The following is a 12,488-nucleotide window of genomic DNA, read 5'->3' on the forward strand; positions in this document are numbered from 1 at the left end:
ATTAAGGTAACTTCCCTACCTCATCTGCATCAAAGATGGGACAGGGAGGCATCTCCATTAGCATACAGAATGGAGAACAGAGATTCCAAGGCAAGAACCGCACTGAACTCTGGGACCAGAAAAGCAGGGAAGCACTGCATGATGCGGGATCTCTGCTCCAGATTTTAATGTATCTACACCTGCACACACCCAGCTCAGTAGTTATCAGACCAATTCTAATAATAAATCTTTGATATCCAAAATACTGAAGCAGTCTAAATGCATTGTTAACTCCCTGGAAGGAACACCACTCATAGCTAAGATTGATCAGCCCCTATTGTCTAGACTAAAGAAAACCCCTGAGTCATCAGTTTACCCATAAACAAATCTAGTGTTCTCCCTTGAACCATTGTTCTTTCTCTTCAAAATCCCCTACCTATGTTCAAGTAACTGTTCTGATGCATGGACCCAAACTCTGCATCAGTTCCACTGGGACTCCATCTCCTGACTGATTGTGCAAGAGGCTTTGCCTGTCTCCAGCACTCAGGATCCTGAGCTACCACCATCGTCTGGGAACCCCGACCAGTTCAAGCTTCATGGAGTGGGTGAGATTCCCTCCCTCTCTCTCACTCTCTGTTTTCTTTTTTACCTCAAGTATAATTTTCTATCCCTGACTTATTTGATCAGATATAGTTTTCTATATATGACTTTTGTAACCTTTAATAATGTAACTGTTATGTTGGTTTAGGCTCTCCTTGTGTCGTTATCGCTATTATTCAATAAATAACTTTTATAGTTAAGCTGGTTGCTTCATTCTGTCTCTCCCCCTGAACTTTACTCTTTTGTGTTTTTAGCTTCCTCATTTATTCTGCAGCAAGGCTTCTCTTAACTAAGCTAAAGATCCCTGTAGCGCCCCAAAATAGTGTGGAGTTTGCCCATCAAGTGGGTTACTACCAGAACAATTGTACCATGAAAGTGGGGATAGGGACGTGCTGAACCTGTGGCATATAAGGGTGGCAGCTTGAAAGTGCTGCTTGACCCAGCCCACTGAGTCCAGGGACATAGCAGCTTGCAAGTGCTGATTGACCCAGTCCACTCAGACTTGCTCTGTTAATATATGTGTGTTCACCTGGTTCTGGGGCTGGAGGAACCCAGCCCTGGGGAACCTAAGTCCTGCAGAATAGCTCCATTGGGAGGGCACTTGCAGCAGGGAGAAGTAGAGCTCCATATGAAAACACACATTACAGTACATTAATAGAATTACAGAACAACCCCTCTCAGAAGAGTAGCCCTAATAAATGAGTGTACCCAAAGTAATGGGCAAATCTGGTAACAAGTGTGGTGCACTATAAAGGTTTATCGGGATGAGTTTGGGATGGCTGTATTATTCACAAGTGGTAATTAGTGGCATGAGTGACAAAACCACTAGTGAATAATGCAAATCATCTCAAAGAGTGTTGTTACAAAAAAAAAAACTATTTTAAGAACACTTTTGAGTGTTTTAAAACTTTTTCTTGGGATCATTTTTGTATTCCCCCACCTGAGAAGCAAGTATTTTTAGTTACTATGAATCTAGCTATACAAGGCCTAGAGGAGACTCATAAAATTTTGAAAATGACCTGAAACTTTTTCTATACCTAAAAAAAATGTGACAGCTTGAAAGTTAGAGACCTTGGGATATTTACAGACTCAGGTGAGTCTGTGCCCCAATAGGAAACTGTCAATCTTCCTTTTTGTGTTTGTTAAAAGTCTCCCATTTGTAACCCCCTCTCCTTTCTTTTGTTAAATGCTTTCATTAAGCCACTGGTCTGCTCTTGGACTTGCTTTAATTTTTGGTGCAGATTGAAATTACATGATGCCAGCCAAAATTCAGCCTAGCTCATGTCTGGCAAAAACCGACCTGAATAATTAAGCTGCAGGCAGATTTTGCTAGACCTTTCCTTTCATGTATGAGAGAAAAAAATGATTGCAAGATATACTTCCCAAAATGGGCAGGGTAGGGGGAGGGATAGCTCAGTGGTTTGAGCATTAGCCTACTAAACCCAGGATTGTGAGCTCAATCCTTGAGGGGACCATTTAGGGATCTGGGACAAAAATTTGTCTGGGTATTAGTCCTGCTTTAAGCAGGGGGTTGGACTAGATGACCTCCTGCGGCCCCTTCCAATCCTGCTATTTTATGATTATAAGATATACTTTAGAGCTATGACATGTCTGTCTGTGGAAAAGCTGATTCCAGCACAGGCCTGAATCTTCCCATCCTATGCCTTAGGTAGGTGCAAATTTTAAGGTGAGAAGGATGAAATATTTTTGTGCTTGGTTAATTTAAAACAAAGTTGAAGCTGCTCAGGTGCTTGGAATTTTAGAATAAATTCCAGGTGTAATCAATAATAAATACAACCTCAATAATCAATGTTACGGGTTGAAATTTACTTAATAATTAAAGGACTCTCAGGTAACCAAGCTTCAACAAGTTTTATTAAATGCTTAGTCAGTGAGACAGCACATAGCAGAAAGAGATATGCCTTACCAAAGTCTGTCAGAACCAGTCCCTGCAGCAGTGACGAGTCTGATCTCAGTTGATCTCAGCCTGCTTGGTTCTGAACACATGTTTTATTGCCTCTTTAGACCCCTAGTTTCTTAGAGAGTCTGCAGTTTGGGTTCCCAGTGGTTCCTCTTTTCTTATTCAGCTATATCTAATTTTATTACATTTCCAGACTTTTAATCATATTTCATAAATTTCAGTCTTCATCTGGTGCTTACTCAGCCTTATTGTTAGGACATTATTTGGGTATATTTCTGTTTGTTGCAGTTTATACATTGCTTACTGTAGCAGAAAAAAATAGGGAAGTAGGCTAAAGGTTATTATATCTTCACTAGTTTGGTGAGTTTATATGTTCCCCATTTTAGCATGAGTATAGAGGATTATGGGCGTCTAATTCATAAGTGAGCTACAGGCTTTATAAAAGCCTGGTCATAGGTCAACACAGGGAAGATTGATTAGTGGGCAGAGCAGCGCTGAAGAGATCAAGGGTGCATGATAAATTCATGTATTAAATGGCTCTACAATTGATTACACTGATATCATTTGAGAATATGTTTTGATGGTGACACCAAATCATGCTCATAATTATCATGAGGTCATAAAACTCCTTACATGTGTATATTTCCTAACAGTTGCTATTATAGCAGCCTCTCTCTTAGGCCTGTGCAATCTCTAATGGGTTTAGGAAAAATTCTCACTGAAGTCCATGAGCATTTTACTTATGCATGTATTTAGTGCCTGATGCACAACCCGTTCAAATCAAAGTGAGTCTTTCCAAAATACCAGGCCCTTTGTGTTCAATGGAATCATATATTCCTAAAATTGTAAATACAACCATAAAATAAAAAAGTTCCAACATTATGCGACTAATTTTATTTTATTATTCAATTGCTACTGAATTATATCTTTTTCCAACAAAGAACAAACTCTACTTCTGGTACCTTCAGACCAGGGTGCATCAGTGTTTTGTACATTTGTCTTCTGGCTTTCTTACTGAAGATACTTGCTTAAACATATGCTTTCCTTAATCAACCTTTCACACTACTTATCCTGAAAAGCATTTGGATAAATAATACCATACTACCATGTAGAGTCCATTCCATAGTTCAGATAATAGATCAGGGACAGTAAAGATGAAAAGATTAGTAGAAGTTGCAAGTTGACTTTGGATCCAGAAAAACAAACATGTCAGTGCAACAATGTTCCATAATCATAATGTGGTGGAGAGACAGAGACTAAGTGACTTACCAGAGGTTGCACACAGCAATACTTTTGTTCTTGGATTGTTTGCAATCTTCCTGTAATTGTACCAACAGCTAACCTGCTGTTTGGCAGCTAGGAATGAGTTAATAATTCAGATAACCTTGTCAACTGCAAGAAATAGCAGTTTTGACATTTGGAAATCCTTTGGCAGAAGGAATCTCTTGATGCGATTATAAATCAGGACACATGTAAACAGGGTCTTGAGATAGTCTGCATCTCTCCTGATGAACATTAGAAGCAGAGCTCTGAACGCCGTACAAGCAGCCATGCCAGACACTTCAATGTTCTCCTGGAGATAAAATAGGGAGGGCGGGAAATGAACTCAGTTAAAAAATAATGATTTTTGTTACAGTTCTATTTCAAATAGAATGTTGAGGTCAATGTATCTTGTGACATCAGACGTTTAGAATGGCTTGAGAGTGAAGGCAGAATTCCAGCCATCTCTCCTTTTTTTTGTTAAATGCTTTCATTAAGCCACTGGTCTGCTCTTGGACTTGCTTTAATTTTTGACGCAGATTGAAATTACATGATGCCAGCCAAAATACAGCCTAGCTCATGTCTGGCAAATATCTGACCCAAATAATTAAATTGCAGGCAGATTTTGCTAGACCTTTGTTTTCATGTATGAGAAAAAAAAGATTGACTGGCTGGCAAAAATAAAACAGGCATATGTACACACACAGCAATGAAATAAGGCAGATGGATTGTGCAGAGTTCCCTTTGGATGAAGCATGGTCCTCATGATTGCTGGCAGGATGAAAAAATGTCTTGAGTCCAAGAAAACTTGGAAAGAAGCATAACATTTAAGATATCACTTAGGTTAGCCCCTGAAAAGTGTCCTGACATGCCTCCTTTTCTATTCTAGCCTGTTCTATTCAGATTCTTAAGCTACAGTCATTAACATGCTATCATTTTACATGTTATAGTGATGCGTTGGATGATAGATCACATCTACATCAGAGCAAATTTTCAGATGGGTCTATTCACAACTTTCTCCCACTGAGTCTGTAATTTTTTTCTCTTTGTTATTTTTAAATTTGGCTGCTGCTTTTACTTCTTTCTAGCCTTTATAAAGTGAACAAGTAATTTTGTTAAGTTCATCCACAGAAATACATATCTATATAGGTCTACCTGGGTTCAGTTAGACCAACTGATACCCGAGTTTAGTTAGACCAACTGAGCTTAGCATATTTCCAGTTAATAGACAATATTCTGCCTTCAATGGAGCTACACTCATTTACATCAGTTGAGGACATGGGCCAATAACTACCAATATGCTGTGTTAGTATGTTTAGTATAAAACAAACAAATAAACATTCTGAAAATACCTTTTCTCTTGATCACACGGTCTTTACATTAAATCCCAACAAACAGAAGTAGAAGAAAATTCAATGAGAGGAGGATGCCTGGTCACAAATAAAACAATGTGTATCTAGTCAGCCATGTTTCTTTAGTGGTGAGTTATCTTTGGAGCAAAGTTTGTCTTCTGAAAAACAATTCTGCCTGCAGGTTTATTATTCAGTTCTTTATATTTTGCATACCTGATATTTTTGGAAGATGTGGTTCATTCCTTTTTGACAGTTTGGTTTCAAGGTCTCCTAAACTTCCTCAGATTTTGTATGGTTATATTGTTGGATCCCACTTCCTTTCACCCTATTTTCATATTTCTGGATTAAACAAAAATATAATTCACTGTGAATGTGGAAAATCGGGGGCAGCACAAAAATCTGAAAAACTTCACTAGGTTCATAGAATCATAGATTATTAGGGTTGGAAGGGACCTCAAGAGATCATCTAGTCCAACCCCCTGCTCAAAGCAGGACTAACCCCCAAATGGTCCCCTCTGGGATTGAGTTCATAACCCTGGGTTTAACAAGCCAATGCTCAAACCACTGAGCTATCTCTCCCTCAACCTCTAGTGAGTGACCATAAATTATTTGGGATCTCTCCAGGTCATGAAAAGGATATTCCACAAAATACTTGCTGCTGCAAGGAAATTGCTTGAGCAGATGGGCCTGTAGGAATAACAAATTATGTATTTGAAAAGTACAGTCCTCCTCCGAACTGTGTCATGGAAAGTTTCATTTCTCGCCTACAGTACATATTAAGAAAAAGTCCCTACCTGCAATATAATTTTCAAGGACAATGCATTGCTTTCAGGTCTAAAACAACAAAGGCTGTAGATTTATTTTAAGGGTCATTTTGTGACTTATAAATCCATGTGAGGTAACTTTATTCATGTGGGTCTGCTTCTGGCCATACAATTAGAGTGCTGTTTCTGCAGCCCTACCTTCTGTGCCCATGATGGGGAAGTGGAATTGTTATGGATGTATATCTTTCCCCCCACCCCCACACCATCATGTCCTTTTTAGAAAATCTGCCAAAAAGTTAATGAAGCCCAGGCAGAGAAGACATTTTACCCAGGAACCTGAGTGGTTGGTAGAGACAATGAGAAGGCAAAGGGCCTTATTGGAATGGCCCAAGCCTCTAGCAGCAATGAATTATCTGAAGATTTTGTGGATGGAACCCTGCAGAATATTCCACATGTATGACCTTGGGGCAGATGAGGATGCACCTAATATTGCTTTCATAGATTCATAGATTCCAAGGTCAGAGGGACCACTGTGATCATCTTATCTAACCTCCTGTATAACATAGAATAACTCATTCTAGAGCATATCTTTTAGAAAAGCATCCAATCTCGATTTTAAAATTGCTAGCGAGAGAGAATCCACCATGACACTGGTAAATTGTTCCAGTGGTTATTTATCTATGTTCTTTGAAAGAAAAAACAAGAGTGAAAGTGAGTATGAAGAACGGTTGCACAATGATATCTTGTACCAGTGACAAAAACTCTACTCTTGGAAAATGCATCAGGGCAATTAACATAAGAACAGTCATACTGGGTCACACCAGAGGTCCATAGCCCAGTATCCTGTCCGACAGTGGCCAATGCCAGAGGCAGCAGAGGGAATGAACGGAACACGTAATCATCAAGTGATCCATTCTCTGTCATCCATTCCCAACTTCTAGCAAAGAGAGGCTAGGGAAACCACCCTGCCCTTCCTGGCTAATAGATAAATTCATGGAAGATAGATCCATCAGTGGCTAATTCTTTTTTGAACCCTGTTATAGTCTTTGCCCTCACAACACTCTCTGGCAATTAAAGTCAGCACAGAACAGACAGGATTTCCCTTTTGTGTCTAGTTTAATGTATTATGCTTTATAATCAAGCAACAGAAAGAAGCACCAATCAGAAATGCTCTGGGTGCCCCTACAACATTTAAAATCCATAATATCACAAAATCATTTATATATCAAGGAAATTGCCCTCACACTGCCCGCATTTCACTGCCATCAAAATATTTCCCCATCCCACCAAATAACTCAGCTTCTCAATCACCCACCAAACAAAACACCACCTATTCCCCAAATGCCTGAGAAAAAGAAGAAAACTTTGTAAATCAATAGATGGTTTAGAAATACAGGCCATCAAGGCAGGAAAGTCAATGGCCCTGCATAGACAATGATTTCCCAGCAGCTGCCTATCTATTATACTAAGCGTGCTCCAGCTCAAGTGTCTACAGAGACAGACAATGTGACAGCATCACACTAGGGGCTTGTCTATACAGTGACACTCAGGAAAGTTCTCCGAAATAACTAAAGGTATGAATTTAAAGTGGATTAGTTAAACTATATTAAACCCTTGTGTGGACACTCATTCAGACTTCAAGTGGTCTGACTTTGGTTTAGCTTAATTCACTGAATCAGAATGTCAGTACATTTAGCTTAATTCCTAAATCAGTACATCCGCTTTTACAGGGTTTATGAAATCCACAACAGCAGAATGCTGCCTTCCCAACAGTATAATGCAGCCTTTGCAGACAGTGCAAAATTTCTCATAGCATGAGTGCTATGTTGTATAGTTCAAGGCCCAAGTCATAGCATAGCTACTGTATCATGAGTGTTTCTGGGGTATATGCAGTTTGGAACGTTTATATCCAGCTACAGCAGATTAAAAAACCTAACCTCCACAAAAGCCAAGAGAGATAGGAGGTGTTTCACTGAAATAAACTAGACTGAATTAAGACCATTTTAATTCTGAATGTGTCCACATATGGGTTTAATCCAGTTTAACTAATCCATTTTAAATTCACACATTTAGTTAATTCAGATTAATTTTCCTGAGTCTCCTAGTGTAGATAAGCCAAAGGAGAAACATGAACTTTCATGATGCAGAGTCACAGAAGCTTCCACACTATTTTAAAACCTTGTCTGAAAAAGCTGCACAAAAAAGTAAAATTTTGTCTACCTTCAGGATGAAGGGATGAGAAAACCCTGCCTAAATTTTAAAGTGAGCCTACAAATAAGCTAAATATTGCAATGCTTTTCTGTGGAGCTTCTCTTTTATTCCCTTCCAGACCTGTTTCTCTCTCTCTCTTGTTATTTATTTGTATTACAGTATGTAGTTCCTAGAGACCCCAACTGCTAATCCGGAGCCAGTCGTTGTTTTATTCTGATCAGATGTCCTCCTTTCATTGTATTTTGCTCTTCTTCTGTTTGTGGAGCTTTATTGTAAAGGCACTAGATATGGCTCCTGAAGAGTTTATCATTTAAACAGATGAGACACACAGAGTTGGAGAAAGGAAGAATTACAGTATATCTACATTACAGATCGGAAAATAGGGCAAAGAGATCAATTGATTTGTCCCAGGTCACAAAGCAGGGTCGGATTAAGACCTTTAGAGGCCCTAAACACTGAAAAGATTATGGTGCTCCCCATAATCTTTGGATTTTATGTAATTCAAAATAAAAACAACACTATACTGTAAAATAAAATTTTATTTTTTGAAATGACAAAAAATTTACATCTATGATGAAATTAAAATAGCTTCTTTCTAGATTTTCTGATTGCAAAATTTTGGATAAGTTCATCGAAGCTGACTTGACAAAGCACGTCCACTTCCATACACAATAGGGAAAATGAATCAAGTCTGTCTTGAGACATTGTTGTTCTCTGAGGGTTTTTTATTCTTTTCAGCTGAGAAAAAGAGCGTTCTGCAGAGCAGTTAGTAATCATCAATGTTAGAAAAATACGTAGTGCGATCTTTACATTTGGAAATATTCATTGTATTTCGTCTTTCATTATTGTGTCATGAAGATCAATGTGATTGAATTTCATTTTTCCTGTTTCATTAAACTTTTCGCGCATATAACAGTGGAACTGCCGTACTTCTCCACAGAGATTCATGTTCAAGTCAACAGAGTCTGAGTAAATTAGCTTTGGGAACCTTGTGAATATTGTTCGTCAGATAAGTCCATATCGTTTAGAAAATAAAATCTACTTGATACTTCTTTGTACGCTTCACTTCTCCTCTTCATATGAGCTTCAAGTGTATCAATTATAGCGTAGTGAGTAGATACGTGAAATTTGTCCCTAGGATTCAGTGCTGTTTCTGTTGCACTGCTATCATTTGCTTGTTTTTTCCTCATTTGCTTGCAGGACTGGGCTTCTTTGTAGTTAGTATCAGGCCTAGTATCAGATATCTTGTGATATGTCTTCAAATCTTTCAGAATAATTCCTCAAAGTGTGTAAGTGGTCTGCTAATGATTGACGAGGTCTGCACATGTTTTCAAATCCAATTATTTTTCTTGGAGAGCTTGACTTGTGTGGTAAAAGTGTTGTAAAATTTCATTCCACATGGTCAACACGAATACAAAATGAAATAGCTCTTTCATCTTGTTTGCAATGTTCTCTGCCTCTCATATAGTTTCTCCCTTTTGTGACTGGTCTTCAGGGAGACCAGGGATCTTAGCAAACAGGAGCTGCTAACAGGGAGTTTCGCAAGGGAGTTTGGAAGGTGAGTAGAAAGGGAGTGGAGGTCCCTTGTCGGTCTCATCTGTGACCCATTGGTCCCCTGAACCTATAAACTAAGCCACATCCGAAACCTTTCTGTTTAAAGCAGAGCAGGGCAGACAGGGAGCTGCAGACGGGAATTTGAGAGAGTTTGACAGAGGGAGGCTTACGATGGTGAGGAGGACCCGCAACACCTGTGGCAGCACTGCTTCTGTCTCCTCCACCTGCGCCTGTAGCCAGACAGAGCACCAAAGCATGGATGCTTTTACCCAGATTCTGGTGTGGGCTTGCAAAGACTGTAACTTGCAATTTCCACTTACTGATATCCAGGCTGGGGGTGGCATCCAATGGGAAAGGTGCCTACTGGTGGAATCTCTCAGGCAGCAGGTGGGAGAGCTACAGGAGGAGGTAGCTAGGCTGAGGAACATCCGTATCCGTGAGCAATTCCTGGACAGTATCCATGTGGCGACAACTGACGTAGCTGTCCCAGTTCACAGGACTACTAACACACCCGTGGAGGAGGAGATGGCTCAGGATGGACACTGGCAGCTGGTTACTTCTGGCAGCAGGCAGTGCTCCACCCCTGCTGTGAACCCTCCTGCTGTGGTAATAGATAACCGTTATGCTCTTCTTGATACAGGAGAGAAGGAATCACCCCCAACAGTTAAGGAGGGGAAGCCTCGTACCCCTAAGGCTGGGAGGTCTGCTGCCACCGCTGATAATAAGAAATGTAGGGTAGTGGTGGTTGGAGACTCTGTGCTGAGGGGGACGGAGACACCCATATGTCGCCCTGACCGTTCATCCCGGGAGATGCTGCCTGCCAGGGGCCCATATCCGAGATGTTACAGAGGCATTGTCGAGGATTATCCGGCCTTCTGACTACTACCCCATACTACTCATCCATGTGGCACAAATGATACTGCGAGGTGTGACACTGAGCAGATCAAGAGTGACTACAGGGCTCTGGGAGTACGGGTTAAGGAGTTTGGAGCTCAGGTGGTATTCTCTTCGATTCTTCCTGTCAAAAGTAGGGGCCCGGGCAGAGACAGATGCATCGTGGAGGTGAATGCCTGGCTGCGGAGACGGTGTCGCCAGGAGGGCTTTGGCTTCCTCGACCACGGGATGCTATTCGAGGAAGGACTGCTAGGCACAGATGGCGTTCACCTTTCGAGGAGGGGAAAGGCCTTATTTGCACACAGACTGGCTAACCTAATAAGGAGGGATTTAAACTAGGTTCGACGGGGACAGGTGAGCAAAGCCTACAGGTAAGTGGGGAACAAGACCTGGGAGATGGGTTGGAAACAGGAGGGAGCACAGGCTATAATGGCAGAGAGAAAGGAGGGTCAGTGCAAAGCTGGGAGGCAAGATCAAACCAGTATCTTAGATGCCTATATACAAATGCAAGAAGTATGAGTAATAAGCAGGAAGAACTAGAAGTGCTAATAAATAAATACAACTATGACATTGTTGGCATTACTGAAACTTGGTGAGATAATACACACGATTGGAATGTTGGTGTGGATGGGTATAGTTTGCTCAGGAAGGATAGACAGGGGAAAAAGGGAGGAAGTGTTGCCTTATATATTAAAAATGTACACAGTTGGACTGAGATGGAGATGGACATAGGAGATGGAAGTGTTGAGAGTCTCTGGGTTAGGCTAAAAGGGGTAAAAAACATGGGTGATGTCGTGCTGGGAGTCTACTACAGGCCACCTAATCAGGTAGAAGAGGTGGATGAGGCTTTTTTCAAACAACTAACAAAATCATCCAAAGCCCAAGATTTGGTGGTGATGGGGGACTTCAACTATCCAGATATATGTTGGGAAAATAACACCGCGGGGCACAGACTATCCAATAAGTTCCTGGACTGCATTGCAGACAACTTTTTATTTCAGAAAGTTGAAAAAGCTACTAGGGGGGTAAACTGTTCTAGACTTGATTTTAACAAATAGGGAGGAACTCGTTGAGAATTTGAGAGTAGAAGGAAGCTTGGGTGAAAGTGATCATGAAATCTTAGAGTTTGCAATTCTAAGGAAGGGTAGAAGGGAGTACAGCAAAATAGAGACAATGGATTTCAGGAAGGCGGATTTTGGTAAGCTCAGAGAGCTGATAGGTAAGGTCCCATGGGAATCAAGACTGAGGGGAAAAACAACTGAGGAGAGTTGGCAGTTTTTCAAAGGGACACTATTAAGGGCCCAAAAGCAAGCTATTCCGATGGTTAGGAAAGATAGAAAATGTGGCAAAAGACCACCTTGGCTTAACCATGAGATCTTGCGTGACCTAAAAAATAAAAAGGAGTCATATAAAAAATGGAAACTAGGTCAGATTACAAAGGACGAATATAGGCAAATAACACAGGAATGCAGAGGCAAGATTAGAAAGGCAAAGGCACAAAATGAGCTCAAACTAGCTATGGGAATAAAGGGAAACAAGAAGACTTTTTATCAATACATTAGAAGCAAGAGAAAGACCAAGGACAGGGTAGGCCCACTGCTCAGTGAGGAGGGGGAAACAGTAACGGGAGACTTGGAAATGGCAGAGATGCTTAATGACTTCTTTGTTTCGGTCTTCACTGAGAAGTCTGAAGGAATGTCTAGTATAGTGAATGCTTACAGGAAGAGGGTAGGTTTAGAAGATAAAATAAAAAAGAGCAAGTTAAAAATCACTTAGAAAAGTTAGATGCCTGCAAGTCACCAGGGGCTGATGAAATGCATCTAGAATAATCAAGGAGTTAATAGAGGAGGTATCTGAGCCTCTAGCTATTATCTTCGGGAAATCATGGGAGACGGGGGAGATTCCAGAAGACTGAAAGGGGGCAAATATAGTGCCCATTTATAAAAAGGGAAA

This window comes from Gopherus evgoodei, chromosome 3 (assembly GCF_007399415.2).
Source record: "Gopherus evgoodei ecotype Sinaloan lineage chromosome 3, rGopEvg1_v1.p, whole genome shotgun sequence".
Lineage (NCBI taxonomy): Eukaryota > Metazoa > Chordata > Testudines > Testudinidae > Gopherus > Gopherus evgoodei.